Source organism: Aphelocoma coerulescens, chromosome 1, assembly GCF_041296385.1.
Source record: "Aphelocoma coerulescens isolate FSJ_1873_10779 chromosome 1, UR_Acoe_1.0, whole genome shotgun sequence".
NCBI lineage: Eukaryota > Metazoa > Chordata > Aves > Passeriformes > Corvidae > Aphelocoma > Aphelocoma coerulescens.
In genome coordinates this window covers 116,618,736-116,639,660 of record NC_091013.1, presented here as the reverse complement: position 1 = coordinate 116,639,660, position 20,925 = coordinate 116,618,736, and the positions used below count along the sequence as shown (strand labels likewise).

At 37.6% G+C, this 20,925-nt stretch overlaps 1 long non-coding RNA gene across 1 annotated transcript in view; it reads left to right on the top strand.

Annotated features, from left to right (window-relative positions):
• Positions 1-349: 349 nt before the first annotated feature.
• LOC138116534 (uncharacterized) overlaps positions 350-20,925 on the top strand; it is a 39,537-nt gene continuing 18,961 nt past the window's right edge. The window contains exon 1 of the long non-coding RNA XR_011154190.1: positions 350-426. This is a non-coding gene — a long non-coding RNA (uncharacterized lncRNA). The remainder of the gene's footprint in view (positions 427-20,925) is intronic.

Below are 20,925 nucleotides of genomic sequence, written 5' to 3'. Positions count from 1 at the left end.
AGTGCTTTTATTAATTTAAATCAGATGTGTGCTGTGGAGGAAGCTTTTATAATCCCCCTGCTCTCATAAAGCTGGTTATATTACAATCTAAAGAGAGTGCTCAGTTTACAGCCTTGTTAACATGCAACAAGCAAGATTTTACATTCTACAAGCCCCTTAATAAAGTGATAAATTAATTAGCTTGCCTGGACAATAAAGGTCCAAGACCATCAGCTAATATGAATTTAATTTTTCTTGTGTTTCAAACAAGGGCACTCACATTCCCACGACAAAGCTTTCAAGGTCAGGTCAGCAGGTGTCAGGACTGGGTTTCTACTTGGCCTCTCTTCAGTAAAGCAGAATTTGTCCTGTATCCCTTTCTCTGACAGCCACAAGCAGAAACGTCAGCCACCACTGGAGTCCTTCTTTGCTGCTGTAAACCCAACAGTAAGTAAGAGTTTTTCTTCTGTGGGAAAGAAGGTTCCTATAAGTATTTGGCTCTCAGTACTCAGTGACTTTATTAATCTTTTACCTACTTTCACTCTTTATATGCCAGTGGAGAGAAAGTTGCCCACCTCTGATGAATGAAATATAGCATCGATCTACGTCTCCTATTCCTGTCTGGAATTTCTAAAGTTTATCTTTGCTCTGCTTTGCCCATACCTATTACTAGAATTTTTTGTGCATCCTTTGAAGCAAAATATTGTTTGCCCTGCTCTTCTGCCCCTATCCTCACACTCCTTTTCCTAATCTTCCTCACCCAATCTTTTATTTCTTTGCCTCTGCATTATTTTTTTATTTTTTAAATCTGTTGTTAAGAACATAGAGCTCAGCCTGAACCCTGCACTTGCAAATCAAGTCTGTCCATTTTCTTCCTGGAAACAAATATTTTGTAGGGATGAAGGGAAAGCAAGCAGCCATGCAGCCCAAGCTGGGAATGGGACACAGCTGGATTATTGGCAGTTGGCAAAGAGAGAAGCAAAAGATTACAGAGATTCAATATATTCTGTGTGAAACAGAGGCATGAAATATTATAACCTTTTAGCATTAGCAGCAGCCATAAAGCTGAGAAAACTTATTGGAATCCTGCTCATTTAAAATTTTATGATGTTTTCCTGCATTGCAGATATTGTATGGCCAGATCGTAGTTAAATACATTTTAGGATTCTAAACTGTAGACATTAGTGGAAATAGACACTAAAATCCAGAAGGGGGTATCATTTTCTAAATGACGATAAGAGGTAATCAATCCATGTCTTTCAAAAATCTCATTATAAAGTCTAAATGCTTTATGGATAAGAGATCCACATAATTCCCAAGATGTTTAGCAACTGGAAATATATATCAGGTGATAGCTTTACTAATGGGTTTTCAACTGCAAACAGTCCAATTGTTGCTCCAAAGTTCTAGAACTTTTTTTCATTTTTTTATTCAATGTTTGTTTCTTCAAGAACAGAAATAATGGGGCAAGGCTTTAGTTGTTTTTTGGGTTTTTTGTTTTTGTTTTTCCCTAGAGATCTTAAGGTAACAGGTGAAAATTTCTTCATCTTAAAGGCAGGCAAATAAATAAGAAGACTTTTGTAAATAAGAAACCTCAAATATCTTTGCCAAGATTATCATGAATGTTTAAGAAGTGTCTGCCCAGAAGGATCTGCAGTGAGCAGCCTCTGTTTGGGTGACACAGAAATCTCACAGACCTCTGCACTGTCAGAAGTGGGGACAGAGTCCCATAAATCAGAGGAACAGACGCCAGTGAAGGCTGAGTTTTAAACTTCTTGTAACACATTATCCTTCTTTCTAAAAACCAATTAAACAATCAGTGAAGACATGAGAACTATGTTGAAAAGCAAAATGCAATCAAACGTTCAAATAGCTGCCATGTTGCATCTGAATGAGAAAAAATTTATGTTGATACTTCTATTTGTTAGACAAGATTCAAAAACAGATTTTTGCTATGTAAAAGGGAGAAAATTGTAGACTGAGTGGGTGGTAGTGGATAGGCTTGGAGGAGTTTGGTTCATGTAAGGAAATAAACACATTTGAACCTTGAATTATGAAAAGAAAAAGGGTAAAAGCATGGGATTGAAAGATAACACTTGTTCAAGAAATAATTTAGAGGTAGGCTACAAAAGGTTGGAAGAACATATCAACATGATTGCAACTGTAACATTAGGAAAAGAGGCTTAAGATTAGAATTATCTTTTTAAGAAAAGAAAAATCCTGCTTTTAAAGGAAGAATTAGTAGTGAAACACTGCAAAAGGCAAAAATGAGAAACCAAGGTCATGTCAAATTCTTACAGTCAGTGCATGTTAACAAAGAAAGCCATTCTTAGGCATTTTTAAATGCATCCTTTTTTGTCCTTCAATGTCAAATTAAGTACTTGTGGTGAGAATGGCAAGAACTGAAATCCAATATGTCAACAGAGAGCCTTCCAGCTTTAGAGCACTATCCTCTGTGATCAGGTCCTCTCAGTGAGAGCATTGGTTTCTTTATGATGTTGTACACATCTCCTGACACCACTTTGGTGAAATACAACTCCCTCAGGTTAAGAAGGCTGTTTCTGCATGAGTGTGTATTCAACCTGTGTTCTTCAGCAGAACTGGACTTCTGTATTTTACTGGCACAGGTATCTGTCCACCAGGAATTGGTGTAGGCACGGGTCTGACATTGTAGGTCATTGACAGAGAGTGTTGTGGGCAGGGAGGGGAGGAAAGAACAGCTGCTATCAGAGCAGAATTTACAAGTGATCTGAACACATCTTTTCTCATTTCATCTGAGATGCCCTTTTTTATCAACAGCAGTAAGGTGTATTTTTAAAAGTCTTTGCCTTTTTGGCAACCTTTCCAGTGGGACAGCAATGTTCTCAATGCCTAATCAGTCTAAACCAGAATAAATTGTTTTTCTTCAAGATTTCTAGTGAGCTTTAAGTTCCCACACTTGGGGTGTTTCATTAAAACTCTACTGTAGTTGTCAGGAATAGAGCAGCCACTTCCCCCAAAGTGCCAGACCCCCACTGCCTTTGGCCCAGGCCACTCTGGTGCTCCCAGGGGTCCCCAGTGAAGACAGATACTTGGGCAAAAGCTCAGACCTTGGCTCTGAATTTGGGGAGCACTTGTCAAACATGAGCCAATCCCAATCAAGCGTTTCGGTGTTGGAGAAGTGATGGTTTTCCATAAACAGAACTACTACTAAGTATGCATGAAATACAAGGGCAAAAGGAGCTGCAGCTACTTCAGATGAAATGTTGGATTCTAACCCTGTTTCGATATATTATAGGTATGTTTTGAAAAATTGTATTGACCTATGCCAGAAAATCAACTTATTATATTCAAGGAGAAATAACCACCAAGACAAATGTAATTGACTTAATTGCAGTTCTACAGAAAAGGTTCTTAAACAATACTATAGCTAACAGTGTCATGCTGCTGGGAAAAGGAAAAGAAAGCCATCCTGGAAAATATAACCAGGCTAAATAAGACACAGACCAGTTCTCTGTTCTGCTCAGCCCTTGTGAGACCTTGGCTGGATTAATGTCTCTGTGTAATATGGGATATTTAAACAAACACAATGACCACTTCATATTCACAGAGAGACAGAAGTAATGATCCAAGCTTTAGAAAACAAGATCTGTGAGGCAAGATCGAAGCAATTGGCTTTGTTCAGTTAAAAGAAGAGAGAGAGGTAGGCTGGGTCTTCTCTTGGGGTGCACAAACAGCTGCTGCTGAGGTAGGAGGCAGCCTGTTCTCCATAAAGACACGAGGAAAACAGTTTATATTTGAGCTAGACTTGGGGTAGGTAGAGCAAAGAGTACCACAGTGACAGGATAGACTGAAGGAAATGTTATGGACTTTTCATTGCATGAGCTAAAAAAAAATTGGCTGGGCAAAAATCTGTTAGGAATTAATTTCTCATCACACCCTGGGAGTGAGTGGAACAGTTCCTGCCATCTTGTCCTCATCCTCCCCAGCCTCTGATTCCCAACCAGCTCTCTGTGAAAGAGAAACAAATTTATTCAAGGCTTCTGCAGAAAATATTATTGCCCTTGACTGGAAGAGCCAGAAAAGTCATCGCCAGTGTCACAAAAAGCAGCCCAAGAGAAAGGAAAAGGCAGGAGAGCTCGTGCAGCCTGGCTGGCTGGGGCAATGCACAGTCTGCATCTCCTCACCCTTCCTGCTTATGCTGAGTAACCCAGAGATGTTTATTTGCCTCCCTCTCTCCCCCCTCCCCTTGTCTAAAAAGCAGTCTAGACATAAAGATTTCAATTTTTCTGGAAAATATTTGTTCCATTTTATCAGCCCACAGTAAGGTAAGAAGATTTAATGTGCTAAAATAGAAAAAGTAATTGATGTTCTATCTAGGGATAATTATCTGTCTTTCACATTGCTTTTTAGCTCAGCTAAAAACACTCTTTTTACTTTTCAATTATGTTTCTTCTGGTAGACTTTTGCTTGCTGAAGCTTTTGAAAATGTGGAATGGGATCTACATAGTAGGGAAATAAAAAAAGGTTCTATTAATCATAATCATAAATTGTGATCAAGTCCACTACAGGTATAATTTCTCTCTCTCAAAATATGATGAAAGGTAGGATCAATCATCTAATATACTAGTCACTGCAGTATTTTTCTTTTAGACATTCTCTTAACTGGATATACTGGATATGCTGAGTATGAAAAAAAATTATTTGAGAGAAAAAAATATAATACCTATTTGTTGGAAATGACTGTAAAGAAATCTGGCAGTTCTGTTTTTTCTCCTTAACTTATACCCCAATTTAGCCTTATGCTAGAAAAGTCATAACCTCCAAATCTGCCTGTTGAACTTACAGATGTTGAGATCTTAGAAGGGGATCCTTAATAAAATATCAGATGTGTTCATCTACAAATGTCATGAGGCACATAAATCAAAATCAGGGTTTTCTGAAAAGCTCCTGTCCCTGTAAGACGTGGAATCAAAGTCCAAGATTTACTGTAGATTTTTTTTAAACTGTGGCTAAAGCTCAGCAGTTTTGTAGAGTCCTCTACAAAATCCAATTTTATATCCCTGATGGGCAAGAATCATATAAAGGCACCCAGATTTCTGCCTGATTGGACAGTCTAGAAGATGAACATGGTTGTAAGAGGATTTCATCTGTGCTATACAAATTTGCTACTAAAACTATGAATTACAACTTGTCCTTTTAAAATAAAACCCAACAGGCTAAATTATCTAACCTACATCTCCACTGAACTCCATCATTAGGCTATTCTGTGATCTTGTTAACTTCTGTGTCAGCAGTTATGCTGGCCCCAAAACCTCTGAGCTTCCTCTAAATAGAAACTTAAAAATTTGCACTGATCAGTCGGAGAATAAATTTTAAAATTCCTTGATTTGGGAGAAGAATCTAATAGCAAATCCATCTGGATGTTCAGTGGAAGTTCTTAATTTAGAAATGCTAGTGTTGAGGAAAGAAGGTGAAGTGATATGCAGCATTAAAGTCATACCAGGAATATCTTGTTCAGTTTTGATCTCCCCAAGTTTGATAAAGACATTGGAAAAACTGCTGATGTAACAACCTTGAGGGATTTCACAAGATTCTCAAGGGGAAAAATCCTCATCTCTATCTATCCTATTTACAAGTGACAATAGGTTTATATTGGCATCTATCAGTTTTGTTTCCTGCCTTGTTAAAAGATCAGTATAAATGCTTCCAATTGAATAGCTGATTTCAAAGCCAAGCTCTTTAATTTTTTTAAGAGGACTGTGACCTCAGTTTTCAAATTGTGTGCCTCTATTCCAACACTTCTAGAGGTAACTTAAAAGAAGCAGCCAAAAAGACCCCTGTAAACATTTTTTTTAAGAATTCAGGCCTAGAAATGTATGAACTTACTAAGATGAACTCAGATCATTTCATACCTGACTCTATATACAACAGCCTAGACACCATCTGTAAATTTTTTTTCTGCTTGGATGATTTTTTTTGTACCAAGTGTAATTTTGTTCTCTGTTATTTTATGTCTACTTCACACAAAAATTGTTGTACAAATGTGAGTGAATGTTTAAATCTGCAATCTCTATACCCTGTTCAATGTGAATTCTATTTATACATATTTGTGATGATAGACAGAATTCTACAATAGGACTCCACCACTTGCAGAACTCTTCGCCAATGGAGACAAAAATGTGATTTTTGTCTTCCTTTTAGTTAAAGCCACTGCTAAACATGGATGAGTTCAGTTCAATCCTGTTTCTTCACATATCTTAGTTACCTAAGGGGTTTGATAACAGTTTCTTGACCTGAAGATATTGAGAAAAATGTGGACAGTATTATCTTTGCAAATTCAATAAATTTCAAAGAGCTGATAACTGAAAAGGCTGGCGAAATTTGTGTAGCATTATTTTCTTCAGTTAATCAAACAGAAGAGTTGATGGCAGTTTCATGGGGTTCAAACAAAAAAAATCTCTTGTTGAACCAGCTCCTAGGATAAGGTAGATACTACAGATTTTTCTTTCTTACCTCTTGTAAAATGTCCAGGCACAGTGAGAAGATATGGGTTGAAAATAAGCATACAAATAAAGCAATTAATAGACACTTATGATCTTTGTTCAGGGTTTGGAGGGGTTTTTTTTCTTAATTAGCATGTACAAACCACCAAATTTGTCAAACAGTATAACAGATGAAAGCGATGCCTTTCTTACATTGCCCTCCTGGAACTGTTCCCTGACAGATGGCCTTACTGTCAGCATTAAGGCTGATTTTTATTTTTCTTTTCCAGCATGCTGATGAACATTAAGGCCTTGTAAAAAGAATGGGCATGTAGGTAAAATCCACTACTGGTTGTATTAATTGTCTGAAATCCGTGATTAAAAATTTAGGATTTTTAAAGAATGGTCATTTCTCCAAACTAGAAAGAGCAGGAGCAACATCCTAGGCATTGTTCCATAGTAGTTCATTGAGCCAATTAAACCTGTACATGCTTTAAGCTGCACAATAATTTATTTTGCAACTGGAAAATCCTTACATATTTAAGGAGAAATGCAGCACCAAAAAAAGGGTGAGGCAGAGTTTGCAGTTACCTTACCAAAACCTTTCACTTTGAATTCTCTGGTTGTTTTGGGGAGGCTTTTTACTTTCTTTTTCTTCTTTTCTCTGTCTTATTTAAGCAAATAGTTATGGAATATCCAAACAGATTCCAAGTTCAATTTAACTTCACTATATCTGTGAATTTGAGAAGGCAAGTCAAGCACAGGCAGCCTTCCAAAAGACCTCAGTCCAGCTCTTCCAGGGTGAGCAGCCAACACGGATCCTCAGGCTCTGACTTTATCAGGAAAGAGAAAGCTATAAAGGAAAAGCAGCATTTTCCCTCAAGTAATGGGATTATTTTTATGCTACCTCCACCAAAGGTGTCAGATGACATCTTTACACACGGAGAAATAGATTTTCTTTCTTAACAGCCCTACAACTGAAATGTGAAAAATTGATTGTTATCTCCAGTTTGTAGCTGGGTACCAACATGGAGAAAAATTGAAGGATTTGTCCTGTGGTAGAATCCCAGCAGAAACATTTGAATGTACAGCAGAGTCCAGTTCCCTGTGCTCCAGTGAGCCCATCAGCATGACAACATCACTGCTTTCAAACCTACACATTTCTCAAACCTCCACTGCTGCTGTTTACTCCAGCACAGCCAGGAAATCTGTTCTTGCCCCTAACCTGACCCTCCCACCCATATGGGGACCCACACAGGGGACACGTGATGGTGATAAATGTTAACTCATCAAATTGCATCCAAGAAGCCACACTAGGGAGGATCTTCAAAGTACTGTCTTCTCTTTCAACACGAGACAGATGCTCTCACCCACCCACATAAAGTGTCTCAGTATGAACTCTTCAGCACAAGGCAGATACCTGAGGGACACACTCTTTCCCCACAGAAGTCAAAATTTAAAGTATTTAACATTACACAGTTCTTCTGGCTTCAAAATTGGCACTACCTGTCCAGTGATTTTTGAGTGTAGTGCAGCTACACCATTCCCTATGAAATCAATGCTTCTCAGAGCATCACCCATTGTGGTTTTGTTAAATAAAACCTCTTAGAAATTCCTTGACCTGTACCCTGCTCAGTAATTAATCTTCTGACTGACAAATGCATGGGTAACTTTGACACTTTCCTTCTATTTTGACTTTTTTTTTGCTGTGTTCCACTGGTCCTTGTACATATAAGTGCAGAGAATCTCTCCCAAAACAATAAATCCTGTCAAAATGTGGGGGGAAAAAAACCTCTTAATTTAGTCACTGTCCTGGATATACAGAAAAAATCCACAGAGCTAATGAAATCACCAGGTCAGAAACCTTAAATTGAAAAGGCAGATAAAAAAATCTGTCAGGTGGGATCAGAGATATAATTTCTTTTTTTTCTCTTACTCTACTTAAGCCATTCCTCAATGCAGACAGGTTGATTCTCAGTCTCTGAGCTCTCATCTGCTGCAGTAAGGACAGTAAGTGTCTCTTCATGAATGAATCCACTAAAATTTAACTAAATATAAGGAATTATACTCAACAGAGAGGCTAGAATATGTTGTGGTGTATGTGTGGTTATAATTACCCACATAGGATTTTCTCATGGTTGGTGAAAATGAGCAATGAAGATTAATGTTTTCACCCTAAAGACACTTTTTTCATGCATATGTGAGTTCTTATAAAGTCTCATTATACCTTTATCCAGACAGAAGTGCAATGAATTACTCTTTCATGCTGCTTCACCTTCCTGCCCCCAGCCTCCTCTCTCTGTGCTTGATACATTCATAGGGAACTCTGCAAGGTCAGATATGAAAAAAAATGAATATATGTAAAAATATATCAAATATATAACGTGAGTTAAATATTTACTCAACATCTGTCAGGGCAGGTGGAGCACTCTCTGTAGGCAATCTGCAGTAAAACCTTGAGTAGCTGAATCTTTCTGAAGCTTCCCAAAATCTTGCTGACCTGTTCCCCAGCTTTGTCAGCACAGGCAACTACATCTGTCCTGTCAAAACTATGGGGTTGTCCCATGACATTGACACCCATTTCATCCTTATTTACAGCCACATCACTCAGCCATCCCCTCCTAACATGGTTCTCACTCAAAAGCAATGCGCTGAGATCTAGAAAATCAGGTTGTCAGAAACCACAATGGTTCTTCTGCTTAAGTCTTCCTCAAACTTCACACAATCTGTAAACTGCAGTTGCAGTTCATGGGATCCAGCTGTATAGAAATTATAGCTCTTAATACTTTTTGAAACATATTTCCTGGGTTTTGCTATTAAATTCTAGTTTTCCACTCGGTGAAGGGTCTGCAGAGAGACTGTCAGGGACTCTGGAGAAGATGAAATGTGATGGACAGCGTGATGATGGAAATTACCAATGCCTTGGGAACATCAGTAACACAAGATTTTCTCTTTAATAAAACATATCTTTGCAAAACCAATCTCAAAATAGTTTTAAAGCATTCTTGCACTGGAAATATTAAACTTGACGTTTCATAAAAACTCAGAGGAAATATCAATGTCTTTAGACATCACTGGAAACAGGGTTATTCCTTGAGTCTAAATATCCACTTTTAGTTCAGAAAAGCTATTTAATTTGTGGGCTAACCCTTCTCTCAGATATCTCTGGAGAACTTTGAACTTCATGTGATCCCTGAATGACCTTCAACAGCTTTTAACGTTTTGGTATTTAATTTTTCTTAAGTTCATGACACTGGAAGAGGAAATTGCATCCACAAGAAAACTTGTTGGGGTTTCCTGGCAGAGGGGAGACCTCAGGGATGGTGACAAGTATCTCTGTGCTGTTATCACTTCTTACATTTACCTTTGAAATTGTCCTACTGCTGGTCTGCAGGTCCCTACAAGGACACCTAAAATTAAATATGTTCCCATCAGGCCATTTCTTTTTAGGACTTAAAGAAACCTAACAGCTCATAAATTCAAAACCTCGGTGCACAAACCTAATATCTTATTGAATATTCAGGCAAACGGACTTTGTGAAGCTCATGGAAGGCAGAGTTGATGAAAACATCAGGGAATTGAGTGACAAGTAGGTAAGTTAGCTTTTAACTGCTGGAGAGCATCAGACATCAATATATCTTAGTTGCAAATCACTGATTGTCAGTATTTGTTTTATGATTGTGATGTTTCAGTTGCTGTTGACAACTGCTTGTTGCTCAAAATTGCAGAGAAGTCTTTACATAAAATATGATATAGCAATTTTTTCAAATCATCCTTTCTTTCTCTAGTAATAAATTTATTCAGTTATATAAATATCCCTCTATTTTCATTGGCAACATAAGAAGCCCATTTTAGCATTGACCTGTTTGTCCCCTTTAGCTCTTTTTCCCTCTTTTAGGAGGAGTTTAGGATTAGCAGAATAACCCTACCACGTAATATTACACTGTCAAATATTTTCCCGTATGCTTTTCCTGTCAAAAATTTCCTGTGCAAACAATATCTTCTGAACTGGTTGAACAATTAGATGTCTTTGTAATAAGATAAGATTTTCTCTTTAATAGAGCATATCTTTGCAAAAGCAATCTTAAAATAGATTTAAAACCTGTGTAATGCAACATGGCAACTCAACACCTGATCAGCAGGGTCTATTTTTAAATTTACTTCCTTCTTTATGTTCTTTGTCCCATAAGCTGCACAGTGTGGGGTGTGGGGAACTCCTCCTCTTCCATTTAAGCAGGAGACAGCAGGTGCAGCATTCTCATGCCCTGAAAGATAAAAAAAAAATCACAGCAAGTAAAATCATCAGTGCCTCGAAATCAAACAGTGGTTATCAAGGAAAACAGGTGGAGTTTTTTTGAACTGCTCCTGAGCCCTGCCTTTCCTTCAGTCAACGTAGGGGATCAGGCTGCAGAGCAGCTGCTTTTGTCATGTTGGGATATCTACCTGAGGTATCTGTGATCATCAATAAGTTCAGCAGCACAGAAATAAAATGAGAATGGCAAGGGTGAGCTCTCATACCACACAAGGTGGTATAAATCTGATGTAAGGTGTTCATGGCTGTCTCACTCCCAGGTAATTTATAACAGCCTCAAGTTCCAGTATAAAAAGCACATAGCTGCAGGGATACATGTCAGCTTTCCTTACTCTGGCTGTCATCCCCTTGGAAACATAATAATTAAGATGTCTGGTGTAACTGCTTCTGTCAGAAATATTTTTAGATTTCAACCCATTTCAAGAAACTCAGAATATAAGGGGGAAATTACTGTATGCTGAATGACAAACTGAGGAAAGTCTTCCTACTATCAGGAGAAACACCTGAACAAATACACAGGCAAAATTCCTAGTCAATAATGTGAAAACTCTCTTTTCCAGAAAATATATAAATGACAAAAAAGAAAATAATAACAATAGCAAAGATGGTCATTACTCGGATGAGGAACAATCGCAGCTGCAACAGAAGGGAAATGGTTGTTAGTGATACGTGAGATCTCCATCTGGTTAGATATGGACTGTTCCAAGTTTTCCAAGTCTGGAGGTGCTGGTGTGAGGCAGCAGCTGCCCTGGATAGATGTAGCATGCTGGAGCTGAGCAGCAGCTCAGGAGCTGGGCTCTCACAGCTGGGCACTCAGAGGCTCTCACCTGCCTGGGAACAGCCCACAGGAGATGAAACAAATGCAGTGGGACAGTGGCACAGTACTTAGGGTGCTGCTGGGCTGTCAGAAATAGTTAAATCTCTTATAGCATTAATCAGTGAAAAAAGACTCAATTAAACAAGTTGCAGCCAGGATTAACAAGTGACATTAATGTGCCAGTTAGGAAAGGAAGAATTTTTCTGCCCAGTTACACACTTTTCATGTAGGTTTCCATCTGTGCAGCTATTTAAAGGGAGATAGGTGTGCTTGTATTGTGTTCCCAGGCTTTTCTCTGTAAATATTGCCTCTGAACAGCTACTCAATCACTAAGGCCTATATTCTAACATACATTAAAAGCCAGGGAAAAGCTCTGACTACTCAGCGTGGAGGAGAGATCCTTCAGCTGCAAGTGCTCAAGCATCACCAGCTTCTGAAGCTGATCAGAGAAAGCATCAAGCAAGAATCAGGCAGGAATCACGTTTTGGAAACAATAAGGCTTCATTTTAGGAATTGCTCTGTGTTGTCACCCATGAGGTTTGGGGGCTGGAGTAGCCAAAGAAACAAGCGTGGCCACAATTAAGTAGTAGACCAGGGAAATAAAATAACAAAAGTTAGAGAGCAAAAGGTTAAGAAAGGAGGAAGGAGAGGAAAACTGGTCATGTTCTCAGCTGGAACAATCCCAGCTCCACATCTTTGCAGCAAGGTGGACACTGAACTCCAGCTGAGGCTAAGGATGTAGAAACAAGTGCAGCAAAAGGATTATTTTTTATGCCTTTAGGCCTATTTATGTAGATCATTATATTGTCTGTTCTTCTTTCAAGAACATGATGTTGTTAACTCATGTTCACCTGATAATTGTGCACTTTTTTCTGCAAAATTGGCATTTTCCAATATATTGTTGCAGGTAATTGTTTCGTAAGATTTCTACCTTGCTCTTATTGTACTGTGCACTTTTGGTGCTTTCCTTTACCTCAGCAAGGTCATCCTGAATCTGAAAAGTGTTGTCCACTGTGTTTGAAGCACCCCTAGTTACATCTCACCTACAGATTCCATAAGTACATTCCACATTCTGCTACTCAAGTCACTCATGAGAATTTTAAGGCATATTGAGATCTCTTGAACCTCATTTTGGGCATCCCTCCATTTTGACAGCAAGCCTCAATGATTATCTCATTCTGGAATTCCAAATACACAGAGCTTACATTTTTCCTGTTTAATTTATGTTTCCCTATGTTGTGGATAAGAATGTCATCTGAGAAAAAGCCAAAAACTTTATCAGGCCTCTGACATCTATTTCTTCTCCCTTTTCCAATGACTTATGATTCTGTCTTAGAATGAAATTAAGTAAGTCTCAAGTGACTTTTTTCTTGATAAATGAATATGGGTTCTTATCTTCTTCTTGTCTTCTGGATGCAAACAAATATTTTGTTGAACCATGAATTTCAGCATATTTCCAGGAAAGATAGGTCAATCAAGTTAACCTTTATGCTATAACTTCTTCTTCTTCTCCCTTATGAAAAATAGCTGCCTTTTTTCTCTTTTTTCTTTCACTTTTTTTTAGTGGAAGAATTGCCTATATGACTGGAACCTGTCTGTATTTTTTAAATAATTATTACAGGTTTTAAGTGGATATGTTAAGTTGCCAGTACTATACTTGCATTCAGTGCCCTAAAATTTTTTTCTATTAAGAAATATTTATTTTCCAATGAAAATTATAGGCCTGGGTAATGATAAAATAGCATAAAATTCTCTAAATTAATTGTAAAAACTTCATCTTAAAGATATTAGTTTTACTTTTGCAAGCATGGTGAATCACTGATTTTCAACGTTTGTGGGGTTTTTTTTAATGAGTTTTTCTCTGTTAAAAATTCACAAGTAATTTTCTGTATTAAGGACCCAATATCAGAAGAAAACCTTGCAGAAGAGAGCAATTTGCATTCACAGGCAACTGAAAAATGTCCTGGCTCTAAAACATCAATCTTGACCCTGAAGTTGGATCAGGGTTGTAGAGACCTATGGCATTACAACTGGACACATGTACACAGAAGTCCTTAATAGAAGTAACCTGAAATGCATCTAAGGGTTGGAGACCTTTGACTGAGGTGATGATAAAAACTTCCTCCTATAATTTGGGTTGCAAAGAGATTTCCCTCTTGCAAGACAGAAGAAGAAAGAATTTCATTAAGTAGATACCAAATTTTAGCAGATTAATATAACATTATGTATCTTCTCCAGCCATGGATCTCCATAATTAAAACATCCTTTGGAAGTGACTGATGCATTCAGTTTATTTTTGTCCTCAATATCTCCATCCACATTTTTTTTTTTTTAATTTAACCTTCTGTAGTCCCATCTGCCTTTATATGAATATTCCAACTAAAAAATTCAATTCCCTAAGCTGTCCATAAATAAATATTGTGTTGACTCTATTTCACAGCTCCCAAAAGCTACTAAACAACAGAGATTAATCTTGTAGATGTTCTAATTCCATCCCCAACTATCTTTCAAATAATTTGTTCGGTTTTAACAACTGAATGGTATTCCCCAAACTTTGCAGTTAAAACTAAATATGCATTAAGTTGTATTTATCTACAGCTTTATTTCAACCATATATTCTGACACACTTTTCTTACAGTTCTCAAGGTTGCCCAGTTTGTTGGTAATCTGACCTTGTCACTTGAAGTTCACGTCCAAAAGGAGTAATTCCCACAGGATCCTGCATTTTTTTCCCCTATGAATCCTCCTGGCTACATCAGAGATTCCCAGCCCTCTGAATAATGAATGAATAATTTAAGATTCAATTTCTTAATCTGTTGCATTCATTCATTTTGCAATGACTTTGATGGGAAATGAAGGCACTAACCATCTTGCAGGAATGAACATATCAGACATGACTTTTTTTTTTAAAAGACTAGTTCTCAGAAAAAAACAACCCAGATAGAATTTAAAGGAGTAATTGAAAGTGAAAGCCATGGGAATACAGACATTAATTAGCCCCACTTTCTTCCTAACCCCAGCAGATGAAGCCTGTACTTGCAGTTTAATGGATAGTTTTCAGTTTCACCACCTCAACAGTACAACACAAGTACAGTTCAGTACAACACAAGAGGGGTGTGCAAGGACAACATCAGCCATGTAAACAATTTTCCACTCCTTTCCACTCCTTAATAAATATATTGCAAAATAGATTTTCAAAATCTTCCATACTTATCTCTTAGAATTCTCCAGCTTTATTTGAAACAACCACCTGAATAATATCTTCAACTACGAAGGCACTTCTTTGTTCTGTCTTGATGATTAAAGTAATTTTAATAGAAAGCATAGAAATTTTAATATGTCATTAATAATTAATATTTCAAGGATAAAATCTCTTAGAAGTTCTTGTTTTAATTCTGTTCTTTGGAGTTTCACAGAAAATCTAAAAGAAGACAATTTAGGGTAGTTAATATGCATAAGTGCCAGAGGTGAGGTTCACTGGAACCCAATGTTTTTGAACTCATTAACTAAAACAGTGTCTGTTTATTAACAAATTTTTTTATTTCCTACCTTTGAGTATACAGGCCTGAGTTTAGGTAAGAAAAGTTAGAGAGAGCAAAGGAATTGTGATGGAAGGAAATAGATAAGCAAAACAAATTTGAAATGTAAAGGTGTGGTTGTTTTTAACCCATGGGATACCTGTAAGTGCCAAGAGCTGAAGGAAGGACTGGTCTCTGCCGGGAGACAACACAAGGAAAAACAGTCTCAGGGGTACCCAAACAATTCTTATTAACAAGATATTTCAAATTTGATGTTTGTTTTGTTAATGTCTCTCATTTATGTTCCCTCATGAGGGCCAGCACATCTCAAGTGTCCCTTGCTTTGACATACAAATTATACAATCAGCAACGACTGTAGAGACTGAATCAGCTGCTGAGTGTTCTTACACAGGAGAGCATCTGGGGTTGCATTTTATTAATTAGAGAAGGCTCTCCTGACTGGAGTGCTAACTCCTAGGAAGAGAAAGACAGCGAGCATAAAGTGAACATAGAGCTGAATACTGTTACTGACAATAAAACTGCTCTCTGGCACAGAAAATTAAAGAGACCACTGAGATCCCTGCACACAGGGTGATGAGGACAACCACCCATATCTATTTATCTTTTTCTTCCTCAAAATGTCCCCTTTTCTACACAAAAACATCGGCCAAAGGTATTAGGCCACAGTCCCTTGGTCAGGGGCTTTTGGACAGACATGAAAGACTGAATTAGGAAAACAAGGGTGCTGTGGGACTGTTCACTCAATTCCCACTGACATTTTGGCTACCCCAGCTCATGCTAAGGCCTGATGTGTGCTGGGAACAGCACCATTAGATCAAAGCTGGGCTTGGCAAGCAGGACAGGCGGTCAGGAAGAGCTAAAGAGCCTTTATGCAGCCATGGTCACTGGCAAATTGCTTTCTACTGTCTTGTTTATTTATTTTAATTATTAATGAGATCATGAAATTAAGTCAGATTATATTTTGTTTTGCCAATTTGAGAGATCCAAATGGCCTTTGACATGCTGTCAGATTTAAATTCCTTAAGTAGTGTTCCTTACAGGAACTGCCAAAAGGGAAAAAAAAGGAACCTGAACTGAAAAAATTGAATGCTGCTGCTCTGAGGTATCCTCTTTCTACAAGCAGCACATCTTGAACTTTGCTGAACAAAGCTCTGAGTGGTTTTCTTGTCACAGTGACCAAACATTTGTTGTTACATGAGTTTCACCTAATTAGCCTAACACACAGACCATGTTCTAAACCAGCCTTCCAAAAAATTAGAAGGTTTTCAACTTAGTCTTGGCATTTGTGTCCAAATAAGATCCATCCCTTTGAGGACATTTCCTTAAAATATAAGAAGACATTCTTCTTACCAGTACCAAAGCTCCAGTGACTTAGCTTATTCTCTCATTAAGAAAAATGCTATGGTTAGCAGGTGTATTTGTACACCTGACAGCCCAAAGTCCTCCCTAACTGCTTAAAACATTACCCTAGGAAATAAAAAAAGTTTCATGAACACATGATCCTTATTCACTCACTGGACTTAACCAGTTCCTTTTTCACTACACGACCTACAGCAATTTTTTTTTGTCAGAGCATTGCAAAAAAGGCCGCAGATTTTAAGGGGCATAATTGGTGCTGTGTGGGATCAGGTGTTTGAGAGTACAAAGAGTTTGAGCTCAGTGTGGTTTTTCCAGACTTTAGATATTCACAAGATACACTTCTTGTTAAGAAGAAAAGACATGTTTGATTCATTTACAATAAATGCCTCCTGAATTTTGCCCACTTTGCAAAAGAAAACACCAACAATGTGCACAAAAAAGAAAAACAAAAACCAACAAATAACAAAGGTTTCATCAAACTGAAGTTACAGCTTCTGCTAGGACATAAAACATCAAAGGCAGATGCAAATCAGCAGAGAGATTCCTTTTGGAATTCTCAGATCTGCCCAACAGTTACAAATCTGCTTTCAAAAGACCTGTTGCATGAAGTTATTTTTCTTTTAACACTTCTCATGGCCTACTATAAACCCCATCACCTCAAACATCAACTCATTCTCTCTCCCTGATGCTATTTTGCCAATTCTTCAACAATCCTTTTACTAACCTGGGATATGATAACTTGAGAGAATCCACATCTTTCATACAGCTAATCCCTGTTTAACATCGTTTTAATTTTTTTAAAAAAAGTATTGCTTGGCAAAATATATAACAATGTCAGAAAATCATCCAGTGAAGGCACTGGCTTTTTTCAGTAAATCATAAATACCTCTTCACTTTAGTAAGACTACGCCTCATATTCTTACCTAAAATAAAGCACCTGAAAACAACAGCATGCCATGTTTCAAAAGTCTTACCCTACACTTTAAAAGGGTTTGGGAGAAAAAAAATCCTTGAAGGGTGTTTATTTCCAACATCCCTGTTCTTCACAGTAGTAACTACTCCAACAGTAAAATAAATGAGGCACTTTCAGTAGGGCACGTGCTATTACACCCAGAAAAAAGAATGTGAAATCTATACTTGTACCTAATCCAAAGACATGCTCAAGGCAGAAAAGATGCCAAATTTTGCAGAGACACAGTTGCACCACTCTACCTCTTTTAGTGTCTATTTCTCCTAAAAATTAATAGGTATTATAGATTTCAGACCAAGGAATTGTCTCACATAAATTACTTTTCAGAAGAAAAAGGAAAATATTGAACTTGCTTGAACTCTTGAATTAAATTGTTTTTTTTCAGATATATATATTTAAAAGCAGGAAAGAAAAGATTTTCTATAAGGCTAATGACATACATGTTTTTATTGACGTAATTTCATATTTTTCGGTTGCTAGAATAAAAAATAACCTTGAGAGTTTATTTTAAAAAGTTTTGCTTCTGCAACACCAGGTTTTGCAATCAACCCATGCTCCAACTTTCCAAGTTATGCAAATTTGTATTTGCTCAGCTAATACTTGGTTACAGGAAGTACAGACAGTTATTTGCATTTCAGAGCTAATAAAAAATCATGAAGTTCCAATTTTAATCAATTTAGCTTAGTCCCCATGGTAATACTGGAGGAAATATGAGGGAAAACAGGGTGTTTTTTTCCTATCAAAAATAGCTGATTGATAGATAGACAGATAAATAGATGATGTGTCACTTGCAAGAGAAGATCAGAGACCTCCAAAGTAATGACAATGCCATTAAAGACAATAGCTGTGAGATAAACTGCTATGAGAAAAGCAGATGCATTGTCAATATATCTTCAAAAGCCTTCTGAGCAGTTCTTCCCTCAGTGTTTTACAGTGTCCTACTTGGATCGATTTCCCCCACCTGCAGAGGTCTCTTGCTGATAGATTTTATTACTTAAATTCAACAATGGGGTAACAATTTGTCTATTTTGAGCAGATGGATTTGCAGCATGCCAATAAATAGAAACACTGAAAAGACAAGTGCCAGGCACGTGTTGGTTTTGCATAATACATTTTTGCCTTTATTTTTCTGGAGAGTTTGGAAATGGAATGCAAGCATTCTCAAGTCCAAGGAAAGAGCTGGAATAAACCTACCTACTCAGAACTAATTGGTATTCAAATTAATAATTACTGGCTTTGTCAAATAGATCTATTCTGATTATTTTCCTATATTAGGACTGTCACTCCTTCTAAATTCGAACACTGTGTTTACATCAACCTGTCTTTAGCAATTTACCAGAGCTACACAATTGCACAGGTAGCAATTAGAGTGGCCTGAGCATCAAAAGCAGCTCCTAATAGAACTGTGGATCAGTACATTCATTCATTAGGTGATTATCACTAATAACATAATGACAAATGGGCACATTAATTAAGGGATTTCTTGTCTAGATAATGATTGTTGTGTTGAAAATTGTATAAAGAGATATTCCCATTTATGTCTTCTTCAACAGGGGAAAGACCTATATGGAAAAAATAGATAAGTCACTTATAAATCTGTCAAATTTTCTAATATTCATGTGAATTATTTAGACAACATGCATTCAGCTGTGCACACAGCACATATATTTTCCCCCATAGTGTCATTATGTGTGATTTTACCTTTTCAACAAGATATCTAAATTCAGTGCCTAAATTATACAGAGAAGCAGGGACTTTCAAGTTCTTGTCTTCCACAAATATTTCTGGAACCTCTGGTGCAGCATAGATTAGCATATGGCAGATGTGTGACCAAGCAAACACACTCAGCTTAGTTCAAGACAGTGACAGCCCAGAGCTCACAGCTCTGCCCTCGCCCTACCCCAGTTTCCCCTCCCAGCCCTCAAAGGGGGAGCAACAACAGGCAGAGGTTACTCCTGGGGTTAAAGCATCATTCATGTAGGCCACAGCCCATTCTGACTGGCTGGCAATAAGCTGCAGATGTGTGACAAGAGCACGGCTATAAAACAATTTGGTTTTGAAAAGCACGTTACAAACCCAGATCTCATTAATAGGCGTGAAAATTTCCCAGACTCATTTGTGATAGGATCTTTATGCTCCTGAGGCTATGTGCAACTTGCACTAGAGACTGTAGATACCAACATCATGACCAGAGATACCCCAAGATTTACCCCTTTTTCCCCTACTGATTGTTTTCCTCAGGAGTAATTTTTCTTTATAAACCCACCAGGCTCTCTGGAAAACTTCTCTCTCGGGAATATTCAAGCACTCCCTGTTTTTTCTGACCTATTTCCCACCTAAACATGCAAGGAAGATGACTACACATAACTCTTGAGGCTCTCTAGAAGACATTTTTGAAGATACAAGCAAGTCCCTAAGCATGAACACTAAAAGCCTCTTACTTAGGTTTTAGGCCTTACAGAAGAATTTATAATCTTGACTTGGACACAGCACGAGATTCAGTACCTCTGATTTTATGTGTCAGGAGTTGAATAGATTCACCTGTGATCTGGTTCCTGTTAATCCCTTTTATAATTTATTTACAGTGTCTTCCAGAATGACATGCACATGATTTATTTCTGTGACGTGTCAAAGATTTTTGCTGACTCTTTGAATCAGTGAATCCCACAAGTGCTCACAGCAGAAGAGCACAGGCCAGCACGCAGGATTCCCGATGCAAAACACATCTCCTGCTTCCCTGGAATTCACCATGGACAAATACTAAAGCAAAAGGGCTGTAAGAGAAGAGTATCAAATGTAGAGTTTAGATGTGAACTCCACACCAAACTGCTCAGCCCAATGGATGTAAAAGTGATTTCAAGTGGGCCCATGAGATGAAGACCCTTGCAGGACGAGACCAGGGATTTTCTATTTCGCTCTCCTGATTTTGCACTAAGCTTAGGCCCAGCAGAACAGCAGAGCTGCAAATTTGGGAATTTTTCCTTGTAACTCAGACAGATTGCAGCTGAACAACCTTTTTTCTTTATCCCTGAATTTGGCAATGTTTGTGAAGTTACCGCTCTGAGCTTAGAAACCCAAAGTAACACTCACTTGTGTAATTTCAATAAAATCACACTTCCTACACAAAACCCCACCTTCAATCACAGAAGGTGAGGTCTGTCAAACCCCTAGACAAGTGAAATATATTCCCATTTGCACAATTTAGACATATTTTATTCTTTTACAACAGTAGCTTGATTTAAAATAACCAGCCAGTCCTACATGAGAAAAATGTCTGGCATTGTATAGAAAATCCATAGAATTTTCATGTTGATAGATCAATAATTACTGAGCAGAAAGAAGTACAAAAGACAAAATGATATGACAGGTTCATTTGTAGACAAAGCATGGTGTTCTGTATTAATAAAAAACATTCTCACTCTAAGGCTGGTATTAATGAGAAACTTATTGATTCATTCAAACTTCTTTAGTTTTTCTCTAATCCA